Source organism: Ascidiella aspersa, chromosome 7, assembly GCF_963924565.1.
Source record: "Ascidiella aspersa chromosome 7, kaAscAspe10.2, whole genome shotgun sequence".
In the NCBI taxonomy this organism is placed as follows: domain Eukaryota; kingdom Metazoa; phylum Chordata; class Ascidiacea; order Phlebobranchia; family Ascidiidae; genus Ascidiella; species Ascidiella aspersa.
Window position 1 is genome coordinate 25542996 of NC_139453.1, and position 21077 is coordinate 25564072.

General features: G+C 39.2%; 1 pseudogene; it reads right to left on the reverse strand.

The window, feature by feature from the left end:
• Positions 1 to 14245: 14245 nt before the first annotated feature.
• On the reverse strand, positions 14246 to 18424 carry LOC146138657 (uncharacterized; annotated as a pseudogene).
• Between the last annotated feature and the right edge of the window lie 2653 nt (positions 18425 to 21077).

Genomic DNA, 21077 nt, shown 5'->3' on the forward strand with positions numbered 1-21077 from the left:
TGGAACCGTCAATGTATATATTGTGTGTATTGTTTGTTGTATACAGAATTTCGTTTCCTTGGCGCCTTTTATTTTACAAAATATTGCTGTAGTTCGATAATGTACCGTATAATTTTTAATTTTATGCTTACTTTTGTAAATATTATGATTACGATATGTTGTTAAGTTTGTTTATCTTATTATGTATAGGTTTGTAGTGGTCATTTTGTTATTGGATAAAATCGTTTGACTTGCTGTTGATTTTGCTTTGTTTGGTGTGATGCTAAATTGATTGCTTGTTTACTCCACAATAAAATGGCTTATGTTTTAGACTTAAAACAGTCACCTGATTTGTATCAAAATTTTTAAATTTGAATGTGTTTTATCTTTGACTGGGCATAAGTAGGACATTTGTTAATTGTTACCTATATACTCTATTACTATGATTCACATTGAAACTGTGCACTGCTGCTTACTGTGTGTATCAGCATTCCTGAAGTCCCATAAGTGCGGGCTTCGTCATCGGTGATAACAAAGCACTTTGACTGCTAGTATCAACACCCACTTATAGGGAAGTAGTAACTGAAATAAAAACAAACTCGTAAATAAACAAAATAATAAGGTGAAAAATGTATTGTATCGCACAAAAAGTTGCTGTTAGGTCAGTTAGAATCGCGGGAATATTGGCAAAACTCCAGGTTAATGCTGAGGTTGTAGATTAAACGTATCTTAAGCGGTTAAGATTTTTCTGATTTGCAGTTACAACTTAACGCTAGTATCTTTTTATACTTTTTGGGTTTTTTTAGTGTCGTGTTATGAGCAATAACTCAACTATAAAACAACATAAACACAACATATAGCAAGCTTATCGTTAAACATGCACAAACTGATATAAAGGATACAACAAAAATAAAGCGTAGTGAAAACACTTTCAACCCAAGTCATTTTGCCAAAAAGACTTATGTCATTTTAAACAGTAACTTAGGTGAGCTTAAGTCATTACAACACTGCTACCGGGAGTATTAACATGAAACAATTGTTTTTAAACTTTACACCAAAGCGGAAAGAGAAATTTACCAAACGCTCAAAACCCATAAAATATCTTGTAAATATACTATTGGCATTTTGTAATAAATTAGTCTTGGGAGCCGTTTTGAAAAATAACTGAAGCAAATGCTATTAAAAGCCCTCTGTTCTCTAATCAGCTATTGCACGGGAATACAGTTTCTAGGGCTTCAGAATGTTTTAGAAGTCTATAAAACCGCAAATCAGAAAAAAAGGAATGTAATACGTAACATTATTTTCGCCTTGGCGCGTTTCATCATTAATTGCTTCTTTTCTCTTGGCCATCTAGGGTATTTGCTGCTGTCTATTTACATATATTTAGAAGGTGTGACGCCGAACTGTTTTAGCTCTGTTGGTGTGCCGCAAGTGGAAAAGTTTGCGGAGCACTGAATTTAGAAATGAACCCTTAAACACAAGTAATACACCCACGGGAACATCGCGGCACAGCTGGCAGTTGGTCTCGCGGCACACCGGTGGCGGAGCACTAAGATATAATAGAGAAGGAAAAGACCATTGAAAGGTTTGTTTTTGTCAGTTGATAAGGTTTGTTTTTGTCAGTTGAACATTAATGTAGAGAGCAAGGGCGGGTCAATGCTCTTTTTACAGATGACGTCACAAGGTGACACGAAAACATTACGAACAAACGTTAAGTCTTAATCTGTCGTGATAAAGAAGTGAACCTAAGAACACCACGTTGTTCATTTAATTGGTTGAAGCTTGACTATAGTATAAAAACTGCTTTTTTCTATTTGCTTTAACTGGATATATCTGTTAAATATTGCATTTTGGAAAAAGCTGCGGCATTAGACTATGGCAGGGATGGCGATCATTTTTATTGTGTGGGTCACGAACGAGAACTTTTCCATGGAAAAGACACAAGTGGGCCATACATCTCGAGGGGTGAGAAATAGGGATCACATTTAAAATGATTTTAACATTTGTGCATTTTTACAAATATTCTTTGAAACTTTATTATTTTCTAAAATATTTTCTAATATTTTATTATTTTTAAAAGTCAAAGTAGGTCACTGATAATAAATAATTAATCTGCAATGGGCCACTTTGTGACCCACGGGTAAGTGGTTCGCCATTACTGGACTATGGTATAATTTGTCGCTCAGAACAAAAAAGCACACTTTTTTGACAAATAAGAAACAAGCACCAATTCTATCATAACTATACATCAACGTTGGGGCTGCACCACATCCCTTTGGAATAGCGATTTGTCCTTCGTCTGAGTTGAAGCTAACAAAAGCAACCTGCTTCGAGCTATGCGCGATTTCTTATATAGTCTCTACATTCAGACCAGCAATGGATTAACGATAATGGTGCTGATGAAATGCAGAGCACTAGAAATTAATCCTCTTAAAAATATATAGTTTCTTGTACTTTTCACAGGCGGTATGTGGGATTTCAGGCATAGCAATCGCAGGTCCTAAATGGAGAGTTTTAGATCCTTTTATTATTATCCACTTAATCTTTTCAAGATACACAACTTCTTTGCAACGGGCGGACAAACTTTATGTTGATCTCTTCTGACCTGCCTGTCGCGCTATCACGATCATTGCATGGAAAGGAATAGCAGGTAGGTTAAAATCAGTATGAAGACACCCATCATGAGGCCGGAAAATACTTTAACAATAAATACAATGGTTTGTAAGTCCAATTTTTGCGCTCCAGGCAAATCAACGCGGAGAGACATTTACTCTGGAGGACTGCATTTTCCAATTTCGTGTACATGTCATGGCGGTGACTTTGACATAACCCTTTTTTGGCCTCCAAAAAAAGTACTGGTGTGGTACATTGATTTCATATAGTTTCTTTTTGAATGAATTGGTTGATATATATTGGCAATGATGGTTATTTGAAGGCTTTAGGCTGTATGAGTATTGGGCGTCGAAACTTAAAATGCTTAGCGCGGAAGAGTACGCGACTAAGGCTCTAAGTCTAAAACGCAGATTCCTGGCAGTTATATTGTTACGTTAAACTATTGCAGAACTCTACTTCACGGCCTGTCGGCTGCCAAGCGCTACAAAGCGTGTCTTATAATTGTATTAAAATAAGCGCCAATTAAAATAAAAAAAACACTAAAACAGCGAAAAGCGGCCAACGCCTAAAAAGGTAACAGAAACGTCAATTCCGAGGGTTTCTATAATGATTCTCAAGCTAGCCCCAAAACATGACTGCCGATATTGGATTTCGTTTACGCCAACGACAACAACGAAAGAAAAAATGGTGTGTGTGTGACAAATGTAACTAATTATTAGGTGCCAACGGAAAACGTGATAAGATAAGAAATAAAGCGTGAAAGGTGAGGTGCAAAAGTGGAAAAGCGATATAATTTCGTGAAATAAAGCAAGGATTTGGGGCCTTAGTTCATGCGGAGTAACAAGTCTCAACAGTGTTTTTTATCCTGGCCGTAGAAATGAATTACCCCCTCTTTCCGTTTCAGTTGGCCAAAGTGACTCCATAGGTGCCTGGTCATGCGTGATGTTTTTGATACAGCGTTATTTGGGGGTCTGTGTCCTTGCCTTAACCATTGGAAAGCTGGAGCTATTTCTGGGTCTTGCACCTGTGCTTGCGCGATCTCACCTATTATCAAACCACTAGAACATCGATAGTGGCAACATTCGGCGCATCGGTCGACTGGTCTTCACCTATACGACTAAGAGCGTCTGCATTTTTATGTTTGACACCCGGACGATGCATTAGATTAAAAGCGTATTGTGACAGGTGCTCGACCCTTTGGCCACACTGGCCATAGAGGTCCTTAGACTGATATAGCCACTTAAGGGAAGCGTGGTCAATGCGCAAAGTGAAAGCTGGGCCTAGGAGGTAACAGCGAAATAACTTGGTGGTATGAACGACCGCTAATAATTATTAGCGAGTGGTGGAATAATTTCGTTCTGTTTTAGCCTGCTACTATAGGCTATAACGTGTTCTTTCCCTCGTGCCACTGCGCTCACACGCATCCAATGGCAAAATCAGACGAGTCGATGTCTAGTACGAAAGGCTTCTGGAAATCAGGGTAGCGAAGGAATGGTGATCTTATCAAAGAAGATTTTAGTTTAGCGAAGCTTGTCTGACACTCGTCCGACCATGCGAATGACCTCGACTTTTCTGTTAGACGGTGAAGCGGCGCAGCTATTTTGGCATAATCAGGTATGAACTTGCGGTAATAAGAAATTAAACCCACGAATTGTCGTACTTGCTTTGTATTCTTCGGGGCCGGCCATGATTTTACTGCAGCGATTCTTTCTGGGTCACCCAAAACGTCTTCGGCAGAAACAATGTGGCCTAAAAACTTTACCTCTTTCTTGAAAAGAGCGCACTTCTTGGGCTTGAGTGTCAGGCCCGCGTCGGCAAGTCGTTGTAGCACGTCCTTCAATTGCTCCAGATGCTCCTGAAAGGTGCACCCATACACAATGATGTCATCCAACTATGCGAGTACTCCCTGCCATTCTATGCCATATAAAACAATACAAATTAGTCGCTGGAAACTAGCAGCGGAATTGCAAAGAACCATTGACATCACATTGAACTCGAACAGACCCATATGGCTCGCGAAAGCGTTTTTTCGCGGGAACTCCTATCCATAGGAATTTGCCAATACCCAGATTTTAAATCGAGTGTACTAAAATAGGTGGAGTTAGACAAAAGATCGAGGCTTTCGTCCACTCGTAGTATAGGGTAACTGTTTTTTTTTTTGTCACCTCATAAAGGCCCCGGTAATCAATGCAAAACCGAGTTTCACGTGACTTTTTCCTCACAAGTACGATCGGGCTCGACCATGGGGACGATGATGGACGTATAAGATCATCCGATGAAAAGGGTTGTCGTACTGGGCGTGCATCTCTGGTGTTAATCACATGCTCGGCGAGGTCAGTCCGTCCTATTTCTGTTGAGTGGGTCGCGAACGATCTGGGATACTGTTGCAGTAAGGCCTGAACCCGTGCGATCTCGCTTGGTGTAAGACCGCCACCAATTTCAATTTCGTCTGCAAAATCCCTGTTTTCTTCAGTTGGTTATACCGAGCTGACGCTCTGTTGGATAGGACAAGAAAAGTCCACACATCTCTGGTCATTACAATAACATACAATAACATAACAACATGTGTGTTAACGACTCGACTATGACACAAGTACCACTTTGAATACATGCGACAACCCCGGATGTTAGAAAGGGTGAAAGTGTGGCAACCCGAGTGCCTTCAGGCAGCTCAATAACGTCGTCGGTCACATTTGCTATTCGAGCCTGGACCAAACAGCCTTTAGTTGTCGTTAAATATGACCCAATCATTGCACCATATTTATCCATTATTTCGGATCTCCCTTAAAAAAGTACAGCATGGGTAAGTACTGGGCGATATTCAGAATTATGAATAAAACTAGACGGGGGTGAGGCTGTAGTATATTTTCAGGGCTTAGTGTTTTATTTTTTTATTTTTTTATTTTTTTTATTATTTTTTTTTTATTTTTACATTTTAATTTTTAATTTTTAATTTTTAATTTTTCTTTTTTCTTTTTTCTTTTTTCTTTTTTCTTTTTTCTTTTTTCTTTTTTCTTTTTTCTTTTTCTTAACTTGTTTCTGCATGCAAAAGCCGATATGGGCCGAAAACTTCCCCATTTAACTTATGGCTTTGAAGCGAAAGGGGTTCAAATATGGCGTACATTTTGGAAAATGATCGAAACATATATTTGATCAATAAAAATTTACGTAGATAATGCTTACGGCCATGTTATTATATTTTGTTCAGCTAGCATGTTTAAAAAGCAAATATTTTCATTCTCTCTAAATTATTTAACGTCTATGGTTTGCTATACTTTTTCCAAATTTTACTGTGTAAATTTTTACCATGCCTTAGTCTGAGCAATCACTGTTGAAACAGAGTTTAAATCTGTAGTTTTGAGCAATATGCAAACACGTTTTTTTTATGTGCCTAATAAGCCACCTTTTATATTGAAAGTTTTGCAAAATTTAAATCCAATAAACGCAATATTTATTTATTTATGATCCCATGTTGTGACGTAGCTTTGTAACGTCGTCGCTAAGAATGCGTTAAATTTAAGCTTTTTGTTGTTGCGGCCCTTGTATAATTTTATTTGTTTAGGCCTGGTGTTGATATGTTTGAATGGTGCAACAATTGCAACAGGTGCTAACAGAGATGTGCCCACTGCCTCAAGGATTCGCATTTAAATTTGCAGTGGTAAAACACTTTGTGTTGTACGAGCAATAGGTTTTTTTACTTAGATAGGCCTCTTTATAAAAGGCAAGTCGCATGCACCTAGTTTTAGGGAATCACTTCGAACAAAAACGTTGCACGCGCAGGACAATGAGGCACAGCAGGGATGCCAGCAGCCGCCTCGTCGCGACGCGAGCTGAATAAAGCAAGTGATATGAAAGCATTCTGTATTGTTTTTCTGCCGCTAGATAGGAGTAGATAGCTGTTATGAACTAAAACGATGACGTAACACTTTTTTTTTTTTTGGTCCCGAAAATAAATTTTCGGCCCATATAAATAGCAGCCAAAACAAGATATGTCCCGAAAATAAATAACAAACCTCTGTGGACGGTGGGATCAGGACTTTATCGTCAACAAAGACGTCTCGGCTTCCCAGCTTGAATGGCATATCGAGCAGGGGTACGCTGCTGTTGTCGATTTCCAAGGTCTTATTGCGGTAACAAACGGCGCACTCCTGCGTTTCTAGGAAATCTATCCCAAGAATGCAATCGAATGAAATAGAGTCACAAACAAATACATTCATACGTAATACTTTAGCAGCTACTGTAAGTTGTACTGGAAGTAAACCATCCATATTTAGTTTGTGGCCGTCAGCATTGGCAAATGACAGAGTCTCCGGACACTTCGACAAGTTACGTTTAACTTTAGCCTTTAAACAGTTCCTACTTTTCTCGTAATGATGGTAACTGCTGAACCCATATCAACAAGGGCGCATACTGGCAGGTTTTCGATCATAATATTTATGAAGGAATGAGGTCTGTGACCAGATGCGATTTGTACGATATTCCTGTGGGGTTAAATCACTGAGGTCAAACCTGCTGACGTCCCTGTCCAGTTGCTGGTATTGACCGGAGCGAAGGTCGGCTACCTCTTGTCGTAGATGGTCGATTGTTTCCATGAAATTCCCTGTTTAACGTTGGAATTTCATTTGAAAATCTGCAAAGACGGGGTCTGCAGCGACACTCTCCGTCGTAGCATTACTGCTAATGTGGCCTACACCTGTGAGGGCTGGCACGCAATGCTGGCGTAGACAGTCATCTTCGCGGCTTTAGTAAAGCCGCGCTTTATTGACGCGTCCTTACTAATTGCAGTGGCGAGTGTTCTGTCGTTCAAGCCGCGCAGTAGAACCATATACATAACCTCATTTTCCATAGGTTTGTTGCCGCTGTCTGGGTAAGCTTGTTCGCCAAGGGTTTGCAAACGATAAACGTACTCCCTTATGCTTTTGTTAACCATTTGACCCCTTTCTAGCAACTGGTCACGTTTATCAGCGCCACATTTTTTGCCGTTGGTCGCTACAGCAAGTTCAATTATAGCGCTAGACGATAGTTCGTACAGGCTACTTGCGCCATCACTTATATCAAACAAAAAATCACAGTCGAGACATGTCAATAATAAATGTTTTTTAACATCTTCATTGGCTGCAATGCTCTTACAATACGATTCAAAAACTGGTTAAAACGATTTAAAACTGTCGCCTGATCTATAAAATGACGCGGGCAACGTAGAAGACATACTGTATGTAGCGCTTCTCCCCTCGACTGTAGAGTCCTGGCGTGCTCACCAATTCGTTACGTTAAACCAGTGGTCGGCAAACTGTTTTCTTCGCGGCCCAAAATACTCTTTTTAGAGCTATTGAAGGGCCACTACATAAAACTACTACGAAAACAGTGTCAGAATAATTGCTTTAAATCTAAGGCATTAAAATGACGTCATAGTGTTAGAAACACTTGTTTTTCCCGAACGAACTCGCGAGCTACCAGAAAGCTAAAATCCAGTTGAATAGAGCGTATAAAACAATAATAAATACAAATTGGGTTGATTAGTTTTACATTAGCATAACTTCAATTAAAAGAATACGTGAGGCATATGACACGAAATAACCGCATTTACAGTATACACAGGGTTTTCCAACCTTTTTCACCGTGGCCCCCAAATTTTGAGAAATCAATAGCTCCCTATTTTTCAACTTTTAACATGTTAAAAAACGTCATTTTAATTAAAAAAATATGATTAAAACAGTAATGTAACCGGTAGTTAGAATGATAAATTATATAAATACAACACACAATAAACACGATAGAACATTGAAAACACCAATGGTATGACGATTTTATTAGGCTTAAAATTTATTCTTTAAAAAAAAATTTCATTGCCCCCTTGAAAAAGGCTTTCCCCGATTTAACAGAAGTTGAACTGTACAGTTATGAGTCACGCGACGCAATAAATTATAGAATATCACTTTTTGTCTGAATAGATTTAAGTTTAAAACTTAATATAAACGTACACAAAAATCCTTACATTTGAGTTAAAAAGTAACATCGTAGTTCAAGTAGTTTGAGAAACTTGGTATAAACCGAAGAATATACGCGCGAAGCGCAAAAGATTCTGCATTTGCAAATAGTTATAGTTGGCAAAAAATATAGTTTGACAGGCACTCTTAGGGCCCCATTTGGCAAGCTCGCCTGAACCACGCTGAGACAATATAGTTCTTAGCCACATCAACCTTTAAAATACAGTAATATGAGTATCACGCGGCCAACAACTATCATGACAACACTAAACTATTCAAAAGTAACTCGCGGCCCACTAAAAATGGCTCTGCGTCCCACATTTGGGCCGCGGCCCACAGTTTGCCCACCACTGTGGTGAACTATTCCAGAACTCTACTTCACGGCCTGTCGGCTGCCAAGGGCTACAAAGCGTGTCTTTTAATTGTATTAAAATAAGCGACTAGTAAAATAATAAAACACTCAAACAACAAAAAGCGTCCAATGCCTAAAAAGGTGACAGAAACGTCAATTCCCAGGGTTTCTATATAGATTCGCAAGCTAGCCCCAAAACACGACTGCCGATATTGGTTTTCGTTTACCCCAACTACAATTACGAGAGAAAAAATGGTGTGTGTGTCAAACGTAACTAATTATTAGGTGCCAACGAAAACCGTTATAAGATAAGAAATAAAAGGTGAGGTGCAAAAGTGGAAAAGCGATATAATTTACGTGGGTGACAAAGAAAACGCGAGTAAGAAAGAAAGAGGAAAACGAAAACACGCGTACAAACGATAAAACTGAGAAACAATAACGCACACACAAACGATAAATAATCGGTGCAACAATATGATAAGCAAGTTGATCGCAGTCATGGTAGCAATGCTTGTGTGTAATATGGTTTTGCAGCCCTGTTAGTATGTCAATGTGTACAATGTAACTTTGCCAAATTTACTACGATGACACAAGTAGTCGGTTCGCCAAGCATAACGACCATTTAGATAACTTATTCTTGTGTAGTGTTTACACTGCTCTTGTTTTGCAGTGCCTTGCCTTGTGAACTTTTAGCGGGGTAAATATCGCTCTTTCATTTGAAACATTTGACAAACTAATAGTAAGTTTCACGTTTATGCGTTTTACTTCATAATGACGCGTTTTTTGTTAAATTGCTTGTGTTATTTAGGCGTTGGAAATGTAACTGACGTTAATTGCTTCAGATTCTCCCGTTTCCCCAAATAATTATTGAGCATAATATTTGAAATTGCACCACTGAGTTGTCTTTTGTGTAGAAACCGTCTCCTTCGTGTGATTGTTTTGTGTCTGTCATAGGAGACGCGTTTCACTACAGGAATGTTGCCCCATTCAGCGTTCTGCGCAGCATAGACCAGGGCGCGCAACGAACTTTATACTGGGTATCACATGACCACATCTGATAAAGCGCATTGCTTTATCTCTCCACTTTTATATATTTCACACACATTGTTTTGAAACCAATAAATGAACATGTTGCAAACTTACTAGCGTCTACCCAAAGTTTAGTCAAAGTTTTAAAAACAACTGACACATTTTTAGGGGGCACGTGGTAAACCACTAACTGTAATTTATCTTTGGCTTACGTTTTGTTCGTAAAATCATTACTGCCACCAGAGTCGCCACTATCACATGTTCTTCCAACTCACTTTTATTCGATTAAAGATGCGTATGGCATCTGTGCAAGGAAGACACGTAAAATCGTGAGGCCTTCCTTAATAAAACGAAAACTACAGCTGGCTATATAATATTCTATCAGTAGCTCTAAAGTCGACCATGCTGCCGGTTGTGTTGCCGCTTTTATTTCGTTCAACAGCTTGAGTAAACTATGCATAACTTGTGATCACGAATCAAGAGAGACCGACCCGTATACGAATTACATTTATAATTTGCGATACTTCTAAAGGTATTGAAAACAAAATAGCTTGCTTTGGAAAAAGGAGTTGCACTATAAAGCCTCACTCAGTGTTTTAGGAATGGACTATTTTGTAAATGTTGAATGGATACACTAACTAGATGCATGGGTAATACTAACTAGATGCAGCTGGTTGTCGAAGTTTGACAGTAACATCGAAAGTAAAAAAAGATTTATCTATTTCTTGTGCGAAATGGATGTGACCCTATTACCGATCACTGAATCCTTTTGCGCGACCCCCTGTAGCAGGCCTGCAAAAATACAGCCACAATTTTTGGTTTATTACTTCTATTTTTCTTGTACATTGCGCAATCTAACATTATCGCTGTATTGATTGGCGAAAACAACAATGCGCATAGTTTAGTAATGGGTATAAAGTTTCAAACGGGTGGGCAGACTTGTCAGCTCTCGAGTCTGATTTCTAATTCAGACGTAGAAAGAGTCGCACAGATGAGATTAGTGTGTAGCCTCCTGTACGCGGAGTAGTTTGCTGTTGGGTCACAGCACAGAGACTTTTTAAAACATGGTCAGTAATGGTGGTAATATGTACCTTCAACGAACGGCGCTCTTTAAAAGCATTATAACTTGTCAAACATTTTTCTATGCTCGTTGCAGGCCTTTGATAATTGTAAATTTTCAGTTGTGCAGTGCTGCCCAGTATTACCGCGAAGTCGATTTATTTTAAGCCCCGCCCTTAACGACCAACATGTGCATTCACTGCTAGGTTTACTGTGCGCTTTGTTAGTGCCCGCTATTTTTCATTGCTTTTCAGTTTTTTAGTTGATTACAGACTGTTCCAGATTTGTCAGAGAAAAAGTAGACTATTGAGAGGTTTGCTTTGTCAATTTTAACAGTGATTGTAGAGCAATGGTTCTCAACCTTTTTAGCTTGCGGATAGGTAAAATTTAAAAGAAATATTGCGGACCGGCGGACTTTCATAAATCAAATCGACCCACAATTTATTTACGACGCAAGTGTGCAAACTTAAAAGCAAAAAAAAACGAAGGCTTCAATTTAATGAGCAATTAGCTGCTGTATTTTTGATATCATACGTGTTAAACGTGGTTTTATTGTAGTTTTTCACATTCAACTGGTCTTATAGATCTAAACAAACTGTAGCCAACTTTTAAACACTTGGGCACAACACTTCGGCATTGTGACGTACGATAAAGTCCAAAGTAAACCATTAACTCCATGTTACGTCACAATGTTTCAAAATACGGAGCTGGCGAAGTTCTAAATTTGATGGACAAGCCTTCAACAACTTGCATTTTGAAATTGAGATATAAAATTGTAATATATTTGTCGGACCGGCAGGAAAGTTGACGCGGATCGGCGGTTGAGAACCATTGATGTAAAGAGCATGGGTGGACCAATGCTTTTTTCATAGATTCCATTACAAGTTTACATGCAAACGATACGTCACAAAGTTGGGCTTAAACGTGTGTTTTAAAGAATTAACGTTAAGCAACCATTTATTTGTTTATTTGCTTAAAGTTAAATTACAAAATCAACTATTTGCAGCTTTTTATGTAGATTTCATAACTCTATAGTCGCTGTTAACATGTCCAACAGTTGAAGTGCTGTAAAGGATAACTCGTAAAATGTCTTCCAACCCCGAAAGACAGTCGGAGACCCCTCCAGATGGGGAAAGCACCGAACTTCCCGGCACATCGGTAAGCTTATGCTTTAATCTTTTAAATCTAATTGCAATAATCCAAGCTCTATTTTAGTGTTTTGCTCCGTTTTACATAAAATACCACTTTGATTACATAAAAAAATTCTTAGGGTCTTGTACGTATATTCGTGCACCAAAATCATGTTGAGCAAGGTATCTGCAGGCTGTAATTCATTTTCTCCACACGATTTTATAAAAATGTAATAGTTTTGGCATTTTTATAACTTTTAACATCAATTTGCGCAACATTAAATTGAATTTTTGTAATGTAAAATACGAAAGTTGAAATACGTTTTCTGGATACCGGTATACTTAAGATTTTTTTGCCCTGACAAAGTTTTTCCAAAAGTTAGCGAGCACCTGTTTTGGGGGAACAGTTAAATTTATTAACGAAAGCTTTCTGTCACGTCTTTTAATTATACTTGTGTTGTTATATTCAGGCTGAAGGCAATACAGTTTATGCTGAGCACGCTTACTTTGGTGAAGTTCATTTTCATCAGCAAGATCGTCATCAACCTTTCACAACTTTGGAAATCATTGAACTCGGTAAGGTTTGTTTAGATTTGTCAAACAGTGGTTGTTGCTGTTTAATCCAGGGCTGCAGAATCGGATCAGGTACTCGACGGAGTCGGTTTGCTTGGTAAAATGCTGATTCGGGACTCGAATTGTTTTAAACCGTCTCCACAGCCCTGGTTTAAACACATGATTACTGTATTTACAGCTGTTTTGTTATAGATTTCCTATTTACAACAAGCAATGATAAATGTTGTCTACCCAATGAAAATTGTAGATGGAATGTTTTGTTTAATTCCTGATGTGTTATACAAATGTAATAACTATTTTAAACCAAAATTAAATTCCGCCTTCTTAATCTTGTCCATGGCCTAACTTATATGTTCAATCAGTGAGTGTAAAATAGCTTACACTGTACCAAAGTTTTAAAATTTCACAATCAGTTTTGCTGATAACATTTTGTGTTGAGAAATAGTACTCTGCATATGTATATATAATATTCATGTTTTATACTTGATCTTTCTGTATTTTAAGGAAATCCACGGTGTTATTGGCTTAGTTGGTTGAAACTTATGAATTGCAAACTTTTTCATTTTGTATATATACTTGTAAAAAATAGACATTTTTTGTGTTTGTTTAGGCTTAATTGTTGCATTTTTTTCTCTGCCTTTTTTGTTTATTCGTCAAAAAAGAAGGAGCGAAGTCAGTCTAAGTTTAACCAGCGTTGATATACCCGTTCGATGCCAAAATAATGTGAGGGCTGTGTATTTTAGTCAGGCAGATTTCAAAACGAAATTAGCTCCAATTATTGTGTCACGAACACAAATAATGTGCCCGCTATTTGGGAAATACTTCGACGCTTTTCAGCTTAGTTACCCAGAAGTGTTACCTTTCAGTTAGCTTTCTGAAGCACATAAAAACACACGTTATTTCACTGCCACGTTTAATTGTAGAATGACCGGTTTTAACCGGTAAACATTACGCCATTTTTGGGGCATTATGACGTAACACGAAGGCTAGTCGTAAACAAAATAACAAATTTATCGCATAGGAAAAGAATGTTACATACAATTGTTTATATTCTTATTTGTGACATCACCCCCAATTCAAGAGAAATTATCCCAATTTATGTCAACAGTAAACAAATTAGAAGACAACGAAAAACACTGCGAAGCGAAAACAACTAAAGCACATCACGCACGACACATAGTATATATCGTAACATTATTCAGTTAAGGCAACTCATAGAGTCTGCGCCAACGTTATCCACACCCTTAATTCATTCGTATTTAATACGATAATTTTGCAGGAACATTGCCCATCTGATAACACGATCATTTGCAAATTTCGCGCTTTCCAAATACACCAATGGTTAGTAGTCTGTCTGGAGGACAAAGCCAGCACCATATAGGTATATTCTAAACTTATTGCCCAAACAATGGCGAGACACTCCTTCTTGATGATGGAGTAGTTCTTCTCAGCGTCGTTCAACTTCTTGCTAGCATAGCTAACAGGGAAGCACCTCCCATCGTGTTCTTGCATCAGCAAAGCACCTAGTCCTTGTCGGACGCGTCAGTGCGCAATACAAATGGTTTACTGATGTCCAGTAAATGAAGTATGGGGTCGTTAATAGTGACACCTGCGTCACGAAGTCGCTGAAATAAGCTGTCTAGAGAGCAGTCAGGTGCTACTCCCACGCCGTAGAGTGGACGATGATCATCAATATAAATTTTCACGTTATTAAGTCCTTGTAGCAAAATCCTCATAGCCCGCACGAATGTGGCACCTGAGTTCATCATACCAAACAGCATTTTAAGAAACTCAAAACTTCTATCGGTGGTCACAAACGCGGTCCTTTGTGTATCATGTTTTGCAACAGGAACCTGTCTACAGCCCTTCTTCAAATCAATCTTTGTAAAAAAAGGATCACCTCCCAGTTTTTTTTAAAAACATGCGCTGCTGTCGTCATCGGCTCTGGGTCAAATTTTGTCAGTTTGTTAAACTTCCGATAGTCTACATAAATTATGTTAGTCCCATCTTTCTTTACAACCACCACGGGGGAGGCTTATGCTGAATCGGATCGCCTAATTATGCCCAACCGTAGCATTTCGTCCATGTCCTTTTTTAAACTGTCGCGTAACTTGTACGGGACAGCGTATAAGGTTTAGAACGAACTGGTCGTTCCTCCGTTAACCTTACGTGATGAACGAAGTTAATGTTGCCAGGTACGTCGCTAAACTGCTGTAATTCGTAGCCAGTGCAGCTGCCTCTGATACCTCCGTCAAGTTTTTGTCGCAACTCACATCGTGTACAGTTCCTTTCTCGGAAAATGAACATAGCTCCAGTAAATCGTCATCATTTTCTACTTCATCCGTGAGCGTCGCGCAACATGTTTCAACATTTTTTAGCTTAATCAGCTGGTTCGTCAATTCGCGCGATGTATTGCATCAACAAATTAATGTGAAACGTCTTCCTTTTTCCCCCAACATCCAGCACGTAGTCGCCAAGTCTGTTCCTATTTTGCAGTTCAAATGGACCCTTCCACTGCATAAGTAGTTTGTTGTTATCTGTTGGCAACAACACAAGGGCCTAATCACCTTCTTCCAAACTTCTGAGCTTTGATTTTTTGTCAAAGTACTTTATATGCTTCTCGTGTGACTTTTCCAGATCGGCCTGTGCAATTTTTAGTGTGTCCTTCATACGCTGCTTTAAAACGAAAACAATTCCTTTAGAATAGACATGGGTCCACGGACAGTCCTCCCATACAGCAATTCAAACGGCGCAAAACCTATAGATTCTTGCGGCACTTTAAGGTAAGCGAATAACATCGCGTTTATGCATAGATGCCACTGCTTAGGTTGGTCGCAGCACAGGCTCCTAAGCATTCTCTACAATGTTCCATTAATTTTTTTCACCAGCCCGTTACCCATCGGGTGGTACGGAGTCGTTGTCAAATGACGTATTCGTAACAGTCTTTCCACCTCCTTCATGCAGTCCGATATGAGCTCAGTTCCAAAATAGCTTAAAATCGGGTATTCCGAGGTGACTGTACATATCAACTAAAGCTTCCGCCACCGCTTTGGTTGTGATCGCTTTAATTGGAACCGCTTCTGGATAGCGAGTCGCATAGTCCACTAGAGTTAGTATGGCCAATCAAATCGACTGCCACACGTTTGAAAGGTACATCAATCAGGGGCATCTTTTCCATTGGCACCGTTGGAACGTTACCTTTGCTCACTGTCCGTTGGCATATGTCACACGACCTACAAAACCGCTTGACGTCATCCTTGAGACCAGGCCAATAGAAATCGGAAAGTATTTTAATAGCCGTCTTTTTAATGCCCATGTGTCCTTCCACCATGGCGTCGTGAGCGAGCTCCATTACTTTCCGGCGCAAGCTACTTGGTACAACCAGCTGTCTGATCCACCTTCCACTCATTAACTTTTGGGTACTGGTAATTCCTAAACAGTAACCCTTCATCCATTCCAAATACAGTAACCTGTTCACCCTTGACCCTTTCTTCATCCATTTCTTCAAGGCTTGCAAAGTTGTGTGGTCGTTTTGTGCGACCTCGAACCCGGCCCTATCAATAACAGACCACTCTTTTTAACTTGGCACTCTTAATGGTTTGCGCTCCAGCTGCGCTTTCTGTGAACGAGTCTTTGCGGCGCAACCTTCGTTCCACATTGGATTGGGACCGTCAGGGTCCCCGGCACCCGGTACATTTTCTATTATCAAATCGTGCAAAGCGTCTGGCAAACACAACGCATTCACATCTCCTTTAAAGTATGGCGAATCGATATGAATTCGAGCCACATCTGCCTTAACCGTACTAGAGTCCAACAACGTAACAAAACCACTGTGCCCCGTCAGTTGATCGTCTTTAACAAACTTCCTTTTAACCACAACCCCAGTGCAGCCTGTATTATGCAAAGTGTCAACCACATGATCTCCCACAAGTCCTTTGCGCCCTGGTAGCGTCCCAACCTTTACGGGTTATTCTTGCGGCGTCACAAACGGCTGTACGTCGGCTTTCTGACGTTGATATCATCCTAAGGGGTTGAACCAACTCCTCCACTTTGCTTAACCGACAGTGACGGCGCCACATGTGATGTGCAGTCTCTCGCCAAATGCCCAGTCTTACCACAAATAAAACATTTTCTGAAATTACGGGAATCCCCTTCAACCGTGGACACTCTCTTGCTAAATGTCCACGTTGTTTACAATTTAAGCATACGTCCAGGTTTTTTTTAAGGTTTGGTTTGGGTGACCGCTAAGTAGTTTTAAGAGACCGCAAGTGTTTCATTTTAATAACAAAAAGTTGCAAGTTCAAAATTTGGGAAACCGCTGGAGAAATTTGGGGACCGTTTCGGTCCCCCAAAACACCTTAACAAAAACACTGCATACGTCATAAGCCTGCTGATTAACTGGCGGTAAATTTCTGTTCACCAAAATTGACAAATTTTTCCCATGTGCAGTGAGAAATTGATCCGCTATCGTGGCTAGCAATTCCAACACCTAGCAATTCAAACACCCCGCAAATAAACTAAAAGTTCCTTAGAACACGATATTAAAAACTGTTCTTTAATGAACAAATCGCTTACTTCCTTCCATTCCGTAGAGAAACCAGACATTTCAACCCATTTCTGCAGGTAATTTTGTAAACACGATGAATTGTGTAGAGCTTTCATCGGTCCGAGGTTTCGCAGAACGGAATTTTGAGCGATAACCCAGCTCTGTGAGGTCATATCTGAATAACAAGGCCTGCTTCAGCACGTTATAATTAATTGCTTCAATATCTGACAACCGAGAATACACGTCTAGCGCTCTACCTGATAACAAAGCACTAAGAGACGTTGCTCACTCGCGTTTGTCCCAATTACTACTAGCAGCAAATCGTTCATACCTCAGTGAGTAGCTACCCAATTCATCTTTCCCGTCGACGAACGGCGGTAACTTTGGAACTTTAGCCTTACTTACTGCTTCTACATCCTTAGCGTTGTTTGCTATGGCTATTGGCTAGTTGTAACTCCAACCTTTTCATTACCAGTTGAAATACACGCTGCCTGATCGTCAGCTATTTTCTTTTCCTCTAGCCTGTTGGCTTCGGCTATTGTCAGTTCTTCAAGCTCATTCTGCTTAGCCTCAGCCTCTAAGTCACGTAACAAGTTAATCGCATAGGAAAAGAATGTTACATACAATTGTTTATATCAGGGGGTCACAACCTGTGGGTTATGACCCCCTAGGCAGGGGTCGGCCCCTAGGCAGGGGTAGGTTTCTCTAGTCGCGGGCCAACTCCGAAAAGTCTTTGCGGGCCGCACAAAATGTTAACTAAGAATTGTGTTATTGAAATGTTAGTACAACTTTGAATCAGGCGGGGCTCGGATATTTTTTGCACTTAAAAACGTGTTTAATTTCATTTACAAAGGCAGTAAAGTGTTGACGCAAAGCGCGAAAAAAAAACGTTTGTTTGATTTAAAATTCGAGTTCACACGTTCGTTATGTTGCGACTTTAACTAGTAATTCTAGAAAATTACCTAGGCCTCCTGTAAAGTCGCTGAGTTCTTATTTCCGGGCATTAAATAACCTACCAAATAGAACTTAGATGAAAGACCACAACAAGAAAACCCAATGTACAGATGTATTGGTTGCAAGAGTAGAATATTACCACACCATAAACAATAATGACACTTAGACGCACACAATTACTTACAAAAAAACCGACAGACATAATGACACTTAACGTTTTACTCGATAATTTCACAAGGCTACACCCAGACGTCTATTGAGCTGTAGGCGGTCAGTCGCTCGTAATATACGCTAAAACAAAACTCCTTCTCACGGGAACCGACGCGCTCCCGGAAACCCCAGGCCTGCCTTACAGGGCGGCCATTTCGTGGAAAGATAACATTGGGCGGACCTTTTCGTGAGAAGTTAAACCGCGCCGGAAAACAAGCGATAAATGATCGTGAGATTTGCAGAAATGTTTAGAGACAGGAAAAAACATGTCTAGAGTCCAATTAACAGCGCACACCAGAGCGCACAAAAATATTACGATATTATACAATTATACATGTCTCGAAATGCGAAAACCTAATTCCTAGCCCTACATTTAAGAACAAAGGCGCTAAATTAATAATGAATGTTCGAATTTACAGTCGGCGTAATTAGCAACCTGTGATAATTTTGTAGTGCTAATTAAGCACGTAACAGTTATCCATACTATTAACGAAATGTATGATAAAACTACTTCGAGGTTAATCTAGCTCAGTGTTTGTTAACCGTTTTATGGCAAGGCGCACCTGGCGAGCGAAGCGAGCGCGATTTTTTTAATATACCGGTATTTCTTTTAAACTGGTTGCAAGTTCTTATTACATTGCTGAAAATAAAAAATTAAAAAAAATGTTAAAAAATATATGTCCAATAATTTTAATATGTTTTCCGTTTTTATGCGACGCACTTGGCAACCTTCCAGAGCGCAACGGTAAAGAAGACCTGATCTATCGGAAAAGGCAGCATTAAAACGTAAACAAATCGGACGTAAAATAAACATTCGCGCGAAGCGCGAACATTTTATAGACTCGTGTCTAATTTTTAAAAGAGGCGGCGGGTCGGATGAATTACATCGGATCCAGCCCGCGGGCCGTAGGTTGCCGACCCCTGCTCTAGGGGGCATTAGCCTTTTTCAAGGGGGCCATGAAAAGTTTAAAAAATGATATTTTTTTGTTTATTATCTCAAAGTGGCTGTAAGAATTAACGGCAACCCGATTGAGCTTTGAGAAAGATAGTTTGACCACATTTTGGGCAAAACTAAGCAAACCGTACCCCAAGCTCAAGGAAATTGCGATGCCCTTGCTGTTACCTTTCCCATCAACATAACATTGTGAATGTGGGGTTTCAACAATGCTACTTGTGAAGACAAAACAGCGCGGTGTCTTGTATATTCAATATGACATTCGACTGGCTCTTTCAACCAAACCAGCAATTAAGAAATTTTCAGAGTAAAAACAATCTAAATCACCACATTAACTGAATATATCATTTTATCATTCTCACTACGGGTTACTGTATAAACCAGATTTTACTTAAAACGACGTTTTATTATTTTTTTAAAAGGTTGGAAAAAAATAGAGGGTCAAAAAAAAATTATATTAAAGAAAAAAAAACATAAAGCCCTAAAAATATCCCCCTTGACAAAATATACAACAACCGCACCCCCGTGTAACTATATGGGCCGAAAATTTATTTTCGGGACATATCTTGTTTTTGCCGTTGTTTTTTTTTTGGTTTCATATGGTTTGCTATGGTTTGCTATGGTTTGCTATGGTTTGCTATGGTTTGCTATGGTTTGCTATGGTTTGCTATGGCATGTTTCAGATCGATTTTTGTCCAGAGCATTATATAAAATGTGAACATCGTAGAACTTTCAAATTTTCAGACATGGCGTAGAGTGGTATGAAGGTGCTATGTAGAGGTTTATGAGGCTGCACCCCTAGGCACCTCCAATTGGGGGACAAAAAGCAAAAGTGTTACGTCATGCAACGTTTTTGTTCGAAGAGGCTTGCCTAGTAAAACTAGGCGCATGCGACTTGCCTTTCATAAAAAGGCCTCTCTAAGTAAAAAACCTATTGCTCTTACAACACAAAATATTTTACCACCGCAAATTTGAATGCGAATCCTTGAGGCAGTGGACACATCTCTGTTAGGACCTGTTGTAATTGTTGCACCATTCAAATATATCAACACTAGGCCTAAACAAATATAATTATACAAGGGTCGCAACAACAAAAAGCATAAGTTTAACACATTCTTAACGACGACGTTACAAAGCTACTTCATAACATGGCGTCATAAATAAATAAATCTTCCGTTTATTGGATTTAAATTGGCAAAACTTTCAATATAAAACGTGGCTTATTAGGCACATAATTTGCATATTGCTCAAAACTACATATTTAAAGTCTGTTTCAACAGTGATTACTCAGACCAAGGCGTGGTAAAAATTTACCCAGTAAAAGTTGGAAAAAGTATAGCAAACCATAGACGTTAAATCATTTAGAGAGAATGAAAATATTGGTTTTTTAAACATGCTAGCTGACCAAAATGTAATAACATGGCCGTAAGCATTATCTACGTAAATTTTTATTGATCAAATATATGTTTCGATCATTTCCCAAAATCTACGCCATATTTGAACCCCTTTTTCGCTTCAAAGCCATAAGTTATTATATTATTATACACAACTTATAATTGTGTGTTGATATGTTGGATTGGAGTAACATACAGAACAGGTGCAAATAGCAAATATTCTCCAAATACGTTTTTTCCAATATTCTCCAAATCGTATTTCATCGTATTGTCGCGATAATACAAAGAGGTAAGGC